Raw genomic sequence first — 12,984 nt, 5'->3', positions numbered from 1 at the left:
CTTTATCCCATGATGGAACAAACATGGTCCCCAAATTATAGGTATTCCCAGAGAGTGTGATGACAGTGCCTGAAGGGATGAAATTTAAACCATGGCCAGACCTTATTCCTGGCACATAACTCAAGATGCACGCCCCCTCAAACAGAGATAATAAACAGAATGAAAGAATCCTGAGTGAGAGGGCTTCGAGAGCAAACAAAATTGTTAATGGTTTGGTGTTTGTGGCTTTACAATTGTTAAGATTTGAAGTGACATTTGATAACTGGGATGAGCACACCCATTTTTTAATTTATGTCAAAATAAATGATTAAAAAAACGTGGATTTGTTAATGCTAGGGAAATTACAAAAAGCAGGGTGGATAGGAACTGCAGAAAATAAATTTGAAAGCTTGTGTGGAAGCAAGTGAGAGAAAGGTTAATCTTCAGGGAAATGCCACTGTGCAAACTTGGATTATTTGCAAGACTTGAAGGACTCACTGGGTGCTTATCTGCCTCTCCCTGCCAAGTTCTTACTGATAATGATATACGAGGAGAAGGAAAGGGAGGTGCCTCAGAATACTGAGCTCAGAGCCAGGAGGGCCTTTAGCTACTTCAGTCCTAGAACTCTGTGGGAAGAGTTGATGCAGTGTGGCCTGAGGGAGGTTTCAACAACTGCTTGTGTATTGAAAACATCTGATAAAGACCTATTCACAATTAGAGAACCCCTGGGCAAAAGATCAGATCTTTACAGGCACACACAACTATTGTTCTGTAACTGGCATAGAATAAAAGGTGTGTGTGTGTGGGGGGGGGGTGGATGGAAGTAAACCATGCCATCCTCTGCTACAGAGCATGTCAGGGTGGGTCAAGAAGCAACCAGGATTTAGCGTGGAACTGGCCCCTCAAAGACCAGATTTAAGTCCAGCAAAACAAGAGAAGTTTCTTCTAGAACAATACTCTGCAATGTGGTGAATTAAAAATGCCCACCACTTTGATGTTAATAGAAAATGGAGGGACGCCTGGGAGGCTCAGCGGTTGAGCATCTGCCTTGGGTGTGATCCTGGAGTACCAGGATCGAGTCCCATATCGGGCTCCCTGCATGGAGCCTGCTTCAACCTGTGCCTGTGTCTCTGCCTCTTTCTTACTCTGTGTCTCTCGTGAATAAATAAATAAAATCTTGAAAAAGAAAAAGAGAGAAAGAAAGAGAGAAGAAAGAAAGAAAGAAAGAAAGAAAGAAAGAAGAAAGAAAAAGAAAGAAAAAGAGAAAGAAAGAAAGAAAATGGCCATTTTCTACAGGAATGTATTCATAATCGTGGTTAACATTTATTGAGAAATTGTGTGTCATGCTGACTGCTGAGTCTTCGCGTGCATTATTTCATTTCATCCCTACAATGACCCTTGATCACTTAACATCGCCTCTGATTAAAGATAATAACACTGAGCCTTACCACTTACCACCACCTCTGATTAAAGATAATAAAACTGAGCTCTCAGAGTAACTAACTCCTGTACAAAGTCCCACAGCTGGCAAGTGGACAAAGGGAAATTTGAATGCAGAATCTCAAACGCTCCAAATCCCTATGCTATGAGAACCAGTCTGGAATGACATATATATATACACACACACACATATATGTTTGGAATGCTTTAGTAGTTAAAGTCTGCCTTGCTGGGGAAAGGAATGAACACGGACACCCAGACTCAAAATAGATAGGATCTAGCAACAAATGTTTCTGTAGCACAGCCGCTTCAAAATGGTGGAAAGCTATGGAAACCATGAGAACTTAGGAGTGAGCTAGTGCTGAAAATATCTGGTGTCCTCAAAAACTACTTTCTGAAAGGGGCCACCATAGTAAAGGTTCATTGCATACTTGCAGTAAAGGCACTAAGTCTGGGATAGGGCAAGAAGGAAGTATTCCAAAAGGAAACACCCAACAAGTAGGAGTGTCACCCTGATCAGAAGATGAAAAGGGTGGGTCATCCGATCAGATCATTGTCTCTGGATATTGCCTTGAGCAGAAGATAGTTGCTAGCCATAGATCACACAGGGCCAAATCAACAGGGCCCAACCTATAGATCCAGTTCCATTCCTGCAGGAGCCCATGATGGGGAAAACAAGGCTCCGGACAAAGCTGAGTAATCTATATGAGATGTCACAAAGATGCCCAGTGTCCTGGTCAGGTGCACTGCTTCTGTTCTGTATGAGCATGGGACTGACCAACACATTCCTTTCAAGCATATAGGTGTCTATGACCCTGGGGGGAAGCCAGAAATACCAGAATAAATGCCCCAGTTAACACATTGCCCATTTCTCTAACTACCACATTGTGATATGTAGGAAGGGTGTAGAAGATATTTGCATGGGATTGAAAAACTCTTCAGAGAATACCTTGTCATGTTTTGTGCTCAGAGTTCTATGTCTTCAGATCTTCCCTTATCACTTATTAGACTGACCTTGAGAAATTACTTACCTTCTATGCATCTAAATTTTCTCATCTGTCTCATAGGTTTCATAATAATAATGACCACATCATAAGATTATTTTGAGGACTAGGTCACAATGTATAAAAAGCATTTAGCACAGTGGATAACATATAGTAAAGGTCCAATAAGTGGAGTTATTTGAGTATTTATGTATTAAGAGAAAAAAATGGGGACCCCTGGGTGGCTCAGCAGTTGAGTGTCTGCCTTCCACTCAGGGTGTGATCCTGGAGTCCCAAGATCAAGTCCCACATCAGTGTCTCTGCATGGAGCCTGCTTCTCTCTCTGCCTGTGTCTCTGTCTCTGTCACTGTCTCTCTCTCTTTCTCTCTCTGCATCTCTCATTAATAAATAAATAAAATCTTTAAAAAAAATAAGAGAAAAAAGTTTATGAGCTGGCACAATGTTTCACATTTTATAGGAATATTACTGATCCTTTTTAAAAAAGATTTATATATTTGAGAGAGAGAGAGAAAGAGAGAGAGCACAAGCAGGATGGGGGCAGAGGGAGGGAGAAGCAAACTCCCTGCTGAGCGGTCCCAGATCCTGACATGAGCCAAAGGCAGAGGCTTAACTGACTGAACCACCCGGGGTCCCTCCCCACCCACACCCTTTAGAATGCACATGCCTTAAGAGGCTTGTTGAGTAGAAAAGATGAAATTTTGGGTAGCAAAGGTTAATAGCATGGGCTGGATGTGCTAGAGTTAGAGCATATTTAAGATGCTTGCTGTGCTATTTTTGCCGTGCTGTAAATACCTCTATGCCTTCTGAATATAAGCTTGCCAAAGCCAAATCCTAATCCCTAGAACCTGTGAATATGATACATGGTGAAAAGGGGCTTTGCAGGTGCAATTTATTTAAGGATTTTGAGAGGAGAGGATTATCCTGGATTATCCAGGTGGAGCCAATATAGTCACAAGGGTTTTAATGAGAAGGAGGCTGCTGTTACAGTCAGAAAGAGAAATGTTAGATCAGAAGTCAGAGAGGAGATGTTGCACTGCTGTCTTTGGAGACAGAGGAAGGGGCCATGAGCCAAGGAAAGCAGGTAGCTTCTAGAACATGAGAAAGTCAAGGAAACAATTCTCTCCTAGAGCCTCCAGAAGGAATGAAGGTCTGCAGACGCCTTGATTTGAGCCCAATAAGACTGACTTTAAACTTTTGATGTCTAGAAATGTCAGGTAATAAATTTGAGCTATTTTAAGCCATTAAATTTGAAGTAATTTATTATAGTGGCAATAGGAAACTAACACAGAGGTTAAGTTTTGAATATTGGCAAGAGTGGGAAAGTAGAAAGGACAGTGTGTTGTCTGTCCTCTGCCGGGCCCTCTACAAAGGCATATGGGTCCTGTAAAAGGAGCTATCAAAGGAAGATATATGGGATGTCATCATGAAGGAGAGTGTGAAGAATGAGGGAAGAAACAGCAATACTTGAGACTCTGGGTAAGGAAGTATAGCACAGAGCAGAGAAGTAAAGGGCTAGCACTGTTTCTAGGCTAAGAACTTCCTACTAGATTTGTTAGTGGCTGTCTGGGTACAGCAGAAAAAACCTACAGAGTCCATGATGGGGAGTTGGTTAGGGAGAGACAGTGCCAGGAGAATCAGCACTATCACTGGTGGGATAGGACTTGTTTGAAGAAATATTAGACATTTCTGAAGACTTCTGGAAAGACTTGAGAGACACTAAAGGTAGGATGGGTTCATGAATGAGCAGGGAACGTCAGATAGTTTGAATTATCATTTCTGTTACTTCATCTATAGGGAGAAACTTGGATAACAGAAGGGTCTTCACAGTGGTTTTAAGAATCCTGATATGTATAATCAAATTGTTTTCCAGAATTTATTTATACTGCTCCATGGGTGAATGTGAGGCCCTTGCTGCAGAACTTTTAAAGGTGAAATGTACTAGTGTATGTAGGTAGGGGAGCTAAGATGGCCACTAGGCTCACCTCATCCCTCAAACACAACCAGATATCTATCCCATCATTGTAAGTACCCCAGAAGTCAACCTGAAGGCTAACCAAACAAATTCCACAACTAGAGGGAGAGAAGAAGCCACATTGAAGAAAGTAGGATAAATGGAGACATTTGGGGAGAGAAATGGATCATGGGTGCTGCAGATGGGAGGGAGTCATAGTTATGGAGAGAGGTACATGCACGTGCAAAAAGAGCATGCCAGGGAATGCTTCTCCAAAGCCATTGACTGGGAGAATGAGAGGGGCTGATTTTTCTGATTTCTTGCAAACAGCAGGACTTGAAAACTGGAGGTTTTTTTTTTTTTTAAAGATTTTATTTATTTATTCATGACAGGCACAGAGAGAAAGGCAGAGACATAGGCAGAGGGAGAAGCAGGCTCCATGCGGGGAGCCTGTTGTGGGACTCGATCCTGGGTCTCCAGGATCATACTCTGGGTTGAAGGCAGGCACTAAACCACTGAGCCACCCAGGGATCCCTGAAAACTGGAGTTTTAAAAGTTGGAGGGCTTGGCTGGGATAGAACTCTGAGGGCACTGTGCTGCTCCTGGAGAGAAGGCAGGCAAACAACCTGGAGGCTGACAGTGTGGAAATAGTGATCTGAAAAATGTCTAGGACATCAGAGCAGGGAGATTATTTGCTCTTCTCAGAGTGCTTCCCTGAGAGGCAGTGTGCATGGAGACCTCTCTGTGGGGAAAAAGGAGCTGGCTGCTACCATTTCCCTCCTCTGCCCCCAGCATACATGCAGAGCTACCTTCTGTAAGCAGCATAGTGTTGACATGGCCGTTTAACTGACTAACACCAAGTCCCATACCCCTGCCTTCTGGCTGTACTTCCCTTCTCAGTCAGGCTGCTTCAGTCCCAGCCCAGTAGATCCCATCTCCAGAAGACCAGCAAAAACCCCTGCCCAACCACATCTCCTGAACAGGGCTTCAGTTCTTGTGGAGTTGGTGTCAGGTCTTATTTCACAAGCAGACCAGAGCACACCTAGTTAAAACCACATTCTGGCCAAGGACCAAACATTGCTCACTGCAGACAAGGGCAGCCTCTGCAGATGACTGGCCTGAAGGATAGAAGAACCAAAACACAGCAGTAGAGTTCATGCAGCCAACACCAGAGATACTGCCCGAAGTGCCAGGCCCTGGATACTATATAATCTCTTCTTTATAAAGCCATTACTCTCAGAAGCAGGAAACATAATAGGCTTTTCTATCACACAGGAGACAGAAACTTAGACAAAATGACAATATGGAGGAATTCATCCCAAATGAAAGAAGATAAGGCCATGGCCAGAGATCTAAATTGAACAAATATAAGTAACATGGCTGATGGAGAATTTTAAACAACAATCGTAAGGATACTCACTGGGCTTGAGAAAAAAAAATGGAAGAGTTCAGCAAAGAACCTTTACAGCAAAGATGAAGAGTTAAAAAACAATCAGTCAAAAATGGAAAATGCAATAACTGAGATTTGAAACAGATATCCTGCAATGAACACGAGGTGGAAGAAGTAGAGGAATAAATAAGTGATATAGAAGATATAAAATGGAAAATAATAACATTGAACCAAAGAGAGAAAGATGAATTCTGGAACACAAGAATACACTTAAGGAACTCAGTGACTCCATCAATGACATATGTATTATAAGACGTGTATATAATGACATGTGTATTATAAGAACCCTAGAAGAAGAAGAGAGAGCAAAGAGGGCAGAAAATATATTGAGGAAATAATAGCTGAAAACTTCCCTAATCTGGGGAAGGAAACAGACATCCAGATCCCAGAGGCACAGAGAACTTCCATCAAAATCAATGAAAGCACTAAGACATATTACAGTAAAGTTTGTAAAATACAGAGATAAGGAAAAAGTCCTGAAAACAGCAAGGGAAAAGAAATCCCTAACTTCCAAGGAAAGAACCATAAGGTTAGCTGCAGATCTTTCCACAGAAACTTGGCAAGCCAGAATAAAGTGATATATATTCAAAGTGCTAAATGGGAAAAATCTGCAGCCAACAATATTCTATCCAGCAAGGCTATCTTTCAGGATAGAAGGAGACATAAAGAGTTTCCCAGATAAACAAAAACTGAAGGATTTTTGTGACCACTAGTTCAGCCCTGAAAGAAATATTAAAGGAGACTCATTGGGTGGAAATGAAAGACCAAAAGTGACAAAGACAAGAAAGGAACAAAGAAAATCTCCAGAAACAATGACAAACAAGTAATAAAGTGGCATTAAATACATATCTTTTTTTTAGATTTTATTTATTTATTCATGAGAGAAACAGGGAGAGAGAGAGAGAGAGAGAGAGAGAGAGAGAGAGAGAGACAGGCAGAGGGAGAAGCAGGCTCCATGCCGGGAGCCCGGCATGAGACTCCGTCCCAGGTCTCCAGGATCATGCCCTGGGCTGAAGGCGGCGCTAAACCGCTGAGCCACCTGGGCTGCCCTAAATACATATCTATCAATAATTACTCTGAATGTAAATGGACTCAATGTTCCAATCAAAAGACATAGTGTGTGGGAATGGCTAAAAAAAAAAAAAGACCCATCTATATGCTGCCTACAAGAGACTCATTTTATTTATTTATTTATTATTTATTTATTTATTTATTTATTTATTTATAAGATTTTATTTATTTATTTTGAGAGTGCATGCACAAGTGGCAGGAGGGGCAGAGGGAGAGGGAATGGGAGAGAAGCTGACTCCCCACAGATTGTGGAACCCAGCATGGGGCTAGATCTCACCATTTTGAGATCATGATCTGAGGGGAAATCAAGAATTAGACACTCAACAGACTGAACCATTCAGGTGCCCCAAGAGACTCATTTTAGAGATTAAGACACCTGCAGATAGCAAGTGAGAGGATAGGGAAACTTATCATGTGAATGAACATCAAAACTACATCAAAAGTAAGTTTTAGTAGCAATACTTTTATAGGACAAACAAGACTTTAAACCAAAGACTGTAAGATGAGACAATGAAGGGAAGGGCAATACATAATAATAAAGCAGACAGTTCAACAAGAAAATGTAATGATTGTAAATATTTATGCACCCAAGATGAGAGCACCCAAATACATAGAATGACTAATAAGAAACATAAAGGAACTAATCAATGAAAATACAATCACAGTAGGGGACTTTAACATCCCGTTACACCTATGGACAGATTACCTAAGCAGAAAATCAACACGGAAACAATGGTTCTGAGGCACATACTGGACCAGATGGACTTAACAGATATGATCAGAACATTTCATTCTAAGGCACAGAATACACATTCTTTTCAAGTACACATGGGACATTCTCCAGAACAGATCACATATTAGGTCACTAAACAGGCCTCAGCAGTTTCAAGAATATCGAAGTCACCACTGTGAACCTCTTCTGACCTAAATGCTATGAAACTTGAAATCAACCACAAGAAAAAATCTGAAAAGACCAAAAATACACGGAGGTTAAAAACATGCTACTAAGCAACGAATGGGTCAGGCAGGAAATAAAATAAGAAAATTTAAAAATATATGGAAACAAATGAAAATGAAAACACAATGGTCCAAAACCTTTGGGATGCACTAAAAGCAGTCCTAAGAGGGAATTATATGGCAATACAGGTCTACCTTATGAAGAAAGAAAAATCTCAAATAAACAACCAATCATTCCACCTAAAGGTAGTAGAAGAAGAATAACAAATGAAGTCTAAAGCCAGCAGAAGAAGGAAAATCGTAAAGATTAGAGCAGAAATCTGTATCATTTGATACAGAAACTGAAAATACAATAGAACAGATCAATGAAATCAGGAGCTGGTTCTTTGAAAAAACTAATAAAGTTGATAAACCACTAGCCAGAGTTATCAAAAAGAAAAGAGAAAGGACCCCAAAAAATAAAATTACAATGGAAAGAAGAGAAATAACAACTGACACCACAGAAATGCAAACAACTGTAACAGAATATTGTGAAAAACTACATGCCAACAAATTGGAAAACCTCAAAGAAATGGATAAATTCCTAGAGATATATGAACTATGAAAACTAAAACAGGAAGAAATAGAAAATTTGAACAAACTTATAACCAGCAAAGAAATTGAATCAGTAATAAATTATCTCCCAACAAACAAAAGTTTAGGACCAGATGGCTTCACAGGTGAATTCTACCAAACATTTAAGGAAAAGGTACTACCTATCTTTCTCAAACTATTCTAAAAAATAAAAACGGAAGGAAAACTTCCAAATTCATTCTATAAAGCCGACATTACCCTGATATGACAATCAGAGAAATATTCCACTAAGAAAAAGAAATACAGGCCAATATCCCTGATTAACATGGATGCAAAAATTCTCTGTAAAATATTAGCAAACCGAATTCACCAGTACATTAAAAGAATCATTCACCACAAACAAATGGGATTTATTCTCAGGTTGCAAGCGTGGTTCAAAATTCGCAAATCAATCAACGTGACACATCATATTAATAAAAGAGAGGATAAGAACCATATCATTTCAATAGATGCAGAAAAAGCATTTGACGAAATACAACCATTCATGATAAAAACCATCAACAAAGTAGGTTTAGAGGGGATGTGCCTCAACAAAATAAAGAGCATTTTCAAAGACCCACAGCTAATATTTTTGTTTGTTTTATATGGTTATATTAATATAGGAACTACTTTTTCACTTTCCCTTTTACTTACAAGTGTTGTCAACTACACCATGAAGGGGCCTCCTTATCTGTGAAGTCAACTAGTTTCACATTACCTAGTAGGCTTGAGATGTAGAACGGAACAGGAGAATGACATTGAAATTCTCCTTCTTCAAATATTTAATGTCTTTTTCTTTTTGATAAGAGTGGGAAAATACAATATACAGAATATGTTAGGACAAACCTCTTTCACTTTTATGGTTTTGGCCATAATATATTCATATGGTCATCCATCTCTTCACCAACAAACATTTATTGAAAATTTATTCTGAGTAAAATAAATTTCCTGAGCATTGCAGTGGGTTATATAAATTAAAAACACACACACTTACACACACACACATGCACACATGCACACACACACCCCTCCAACTGTAAAGACACTTAACATTTCATGGAGGTGAACCTATATGTAAATTATTAAATATGACATATGGAGAACAAAATGTATAATGTAAACTATCCTCAATCTTCATGCATTTTCATGCATTTATTTTTCACACATGATGTATTGGCACCTCCTTTCACTAACACTTATACTAGGAAAATGTGTTTGAGTTTCTAACAACTGACAAAAATGAAATCTTGAAATATAGTCATTTTAACTCAGTATTCCTATCTTCATACATAAACATAAACGGCAAGTATCCATAAAATTGATCTGAAATGCATTAGAAAGTCCAGGAAATGGGGAAAATGGAGAATTTTAGTGTCCTCTTATTTTTTTAAAGTAATCTTTATACCCAATGTGGGGCTTGAGCCTACAACCCCAAATCAGGAGTCTTATGCTCTATGGACTGAGCCAGTCGAGCATCCTTCACAGTATCCTCTAACTATCTTATGAAAACCAAATGGAAATAAACAAATAAAAGCTATTGTCACATGATACTATTTTGAAAATACTGGTAATATTTGAAAAATCTTGATATGTTCTCCCTATTACTTGATTGTCTTTACTGCTATTTGGGCAGAAGACTTTATTTTGTATTATTTCTTTTTTTTAATTATTTTGTATTATTTCTTAACTCAGGTACTGATACTTGACATAACAATCCTCTGGTCATTATTTTCTATTATCATTGGTCTTTGAGAGTTTCCTCTCATTTTTTCCCATTTTCATTCCCAATCTTCACTCACTGTACCCTCCCCTCCCTCTCACACTTACCCTAATGTGTTTTATATATGTTCTTGGCTACATGAATGTAGCCTTGTTGGTGTATGTATTTTAAATGTACTATGTTAAACAGCTCCTTTTTTTCACCTACTCAGATTTATCCAGAATGTGTCTACCAGTTTAGGGAGGGGGGCTGTGATACATTTGTTTCTTCATCCTGAGAACATTTCAGAGCCGTAAGGTGTCATGAGTGCCCTGTAACTAATGAGGGTGACTTTTGCATCGCATCAAAGGGTGGAGACTGGTTGTTAGGAGGACCCATCGTGTGATCAGAGAAGTGGAACTTTCAGCCCCACACCCCAGCTTTGGAGAGAGAGAAGCTTGGAGATTGAATCAGCTAATGGCCAATGACTTAGTCAATTATTACTATGCTGTAGCCTGGAGAGGGCATGGAAGCTCCATACTTTTTCCTCATACCTTGCTCTATGCACCTCCTTATCTGGCTGTTGATTTGTATATCCTTTTTTGTATCCTTCAATAAACTGGCAAACGTAAGTTAATGTTTCCCTAAGTTCCAAGAGGTACTCTAGCAAGTTAAAAGAATCTAAAGAGGAGGTTGTTGGAACCAAGAAGTCAGTCAAAAGCACACGGAACAGCCTGAGGCTTGAAACTGGCATCTGAAGTAGAGTATAGAGGGTGGTCTTGTAGGACTGAACCCTTAATCTGTGCAATCTGATGATATCTTCAGGTAGATAGTGTTAGAATTAAATTGAGTTCTCAGGTACTTTGCTGAGAATTGCTTGCATCCAAGAATTGCTTGGTGTTGTGGAGTAGGGGAATACCCCCCTATTGGAATTGGGTCTGGGAACCCAAAGGGAGTTATTGTCAGTAGAGAGCAAAGGACTAGCTAAGCTTGAAGACTTTAAAAGCAGAAAGGATCAGATTGGAGAATTGGGAAATGCTGTTTAAGAGCACAGACTTGTAACCAGAATATGAGTAAGTTATGGAGATAAAAGGCACAGCTTAGTGATTATAGTCAACAATATTGTATTACATCCTTAAATTTTAAGAGACTAGATTTTTAAAAAAAGTTCTCATTTATTTATTCATGAGAGACACAGAGAGAAAAGCAGAGACATAGGCAGAGGGAGAAGCAGGCTTCCTGTGGAGCTTGATTCCAAGACCCTGGGATCATGACTTCAGCCAAAGGCAGAAGCTGAACTGCTGAGCCACCCAGGCGCCCCAAGAGACTAGATCTTAAATGTTCTCACCACAAAAAAGAGGTGATGATTATGTAACATGTTAGCGGTATTACCTAAAGCTATAGTGATAATCATATTACAATATATAAATGTATCAAGTCAACATGTACATTATACCCTTTAAGCTTATACAATATTATACATCAATTATAGTTCAATTAAAGATAAATAAATAAAGTGGTAAGACTCCGCCAAGTTTCCAGTGTGTCCATAGAGGAAGCACAGACAGCAAAGAGAAGGACTGTATGTATCAGACATAGCCAGGCTTGTAGCCCATTGTCCTCATAAACATGACCAGGAGGATGCAGTAGTGACCTACACGGATGCACAACTAAAGACCAAACTGAAATACAAATTGGAGCAGCAGCTACTAGAAGAGGTTGACAGTGATGACCAAGACCAAATGCTTTAGCCTTATTTTTTGACATTTCATAAACCCCCCAGAATGTTGACATTACCGTAAGGATGGAGAGGCTATGCAACTGATTGGGATTTTCTTCTTTATACCCTGTGGCTGCAGAATACAGTGCATGAGCAGCTCTGAAAACAAGTGTGAGGAACAAGTAGAAGAAAATTTCCTTGAATTGAATCTGAGTTCTTCTCGAAGAGCAGCACAGGGTCATAGCACCTGAAAGAATTATATCTAAATCTCAGAGTAAAGTCATGATCTTAAACAAACTTCAAGCAAACTTACTCATTTATTAGCTATAGTAGTTTTTTCTAATGGATTCCTTTGCATTTTCTAAATATAAGATTCTATCATCTGCTAAGTTTTACTACTTCCTTTCCAATCTGGATGGCTTTTTTAGTGGGAAAGCTTTCACTCTTTCATGATATGAGTATGATATTAGCTGCTTCTTTTTTGTAGATGTCCTTTATTTATCAGGTGTAAAAGTCCCTTTCTATTCCTAGTTTGTTGAATGTTTCCATCATAAAATGGTGCCATATATTCTTCAGATATCTTTTCTGCATCATTGAAATGAACATGTGCTTTTTTTGTCCTTTGTACTATTAATATAGTATATTACATTGATCAAATTTTGGGATGTCAAATCACCTTTGTATTTCTGGGATACATCCCAGAGGTATACAATCAATCATTTTTATTATTTTTCTTGTTGCTAGATTTAGAATCCTAGTTATAGTAGGTTGAATAATGGCTTCCCAAAAGATACATATGTCATAATTCCTGGATGGAATCTATGATTATTACTTTACAGGACAAACACTTTGAATATCATGAAGTTAAGGATTTTAAGATGGGAAGATTTTCCTGGAAACTCTATGTGTGCCCTACATATAATTACAAGTGTCCTTAAAAGAGGGTGGCAGAAGGAGATTAAAGATGGAATAGGAAAAAGCAAAGTGAGTGATCATGGAGAAAGAGATTGGAGTGATATGATCACATTGGCTTGGCCTCTGGAATGCTGAAAGAATAAATCATTGTTGTTTTAAACCACCAAGCTTGTGGCACTGTTATAG

This window comes from Nyctereutes procyonoides, unplaced genomic scaffold (genome assembly GCF_905146905.1).
Source record: "Nyctereutes procyonoides isolate TBG_1078 unplaced genomic scaffold, NYPRO_anot_genome, whole genome shotgun sequence".
NCBI classification, from domain to species: domain Eukaryota; kingdom Metazoa; phylum Chordata; class Mammalia; order Carnivora; family Canidae; genus Nyctereutes; species Nyctereutes procyonoides.
Note: the sequence above shows the minus strand (reverse complement) of the source record.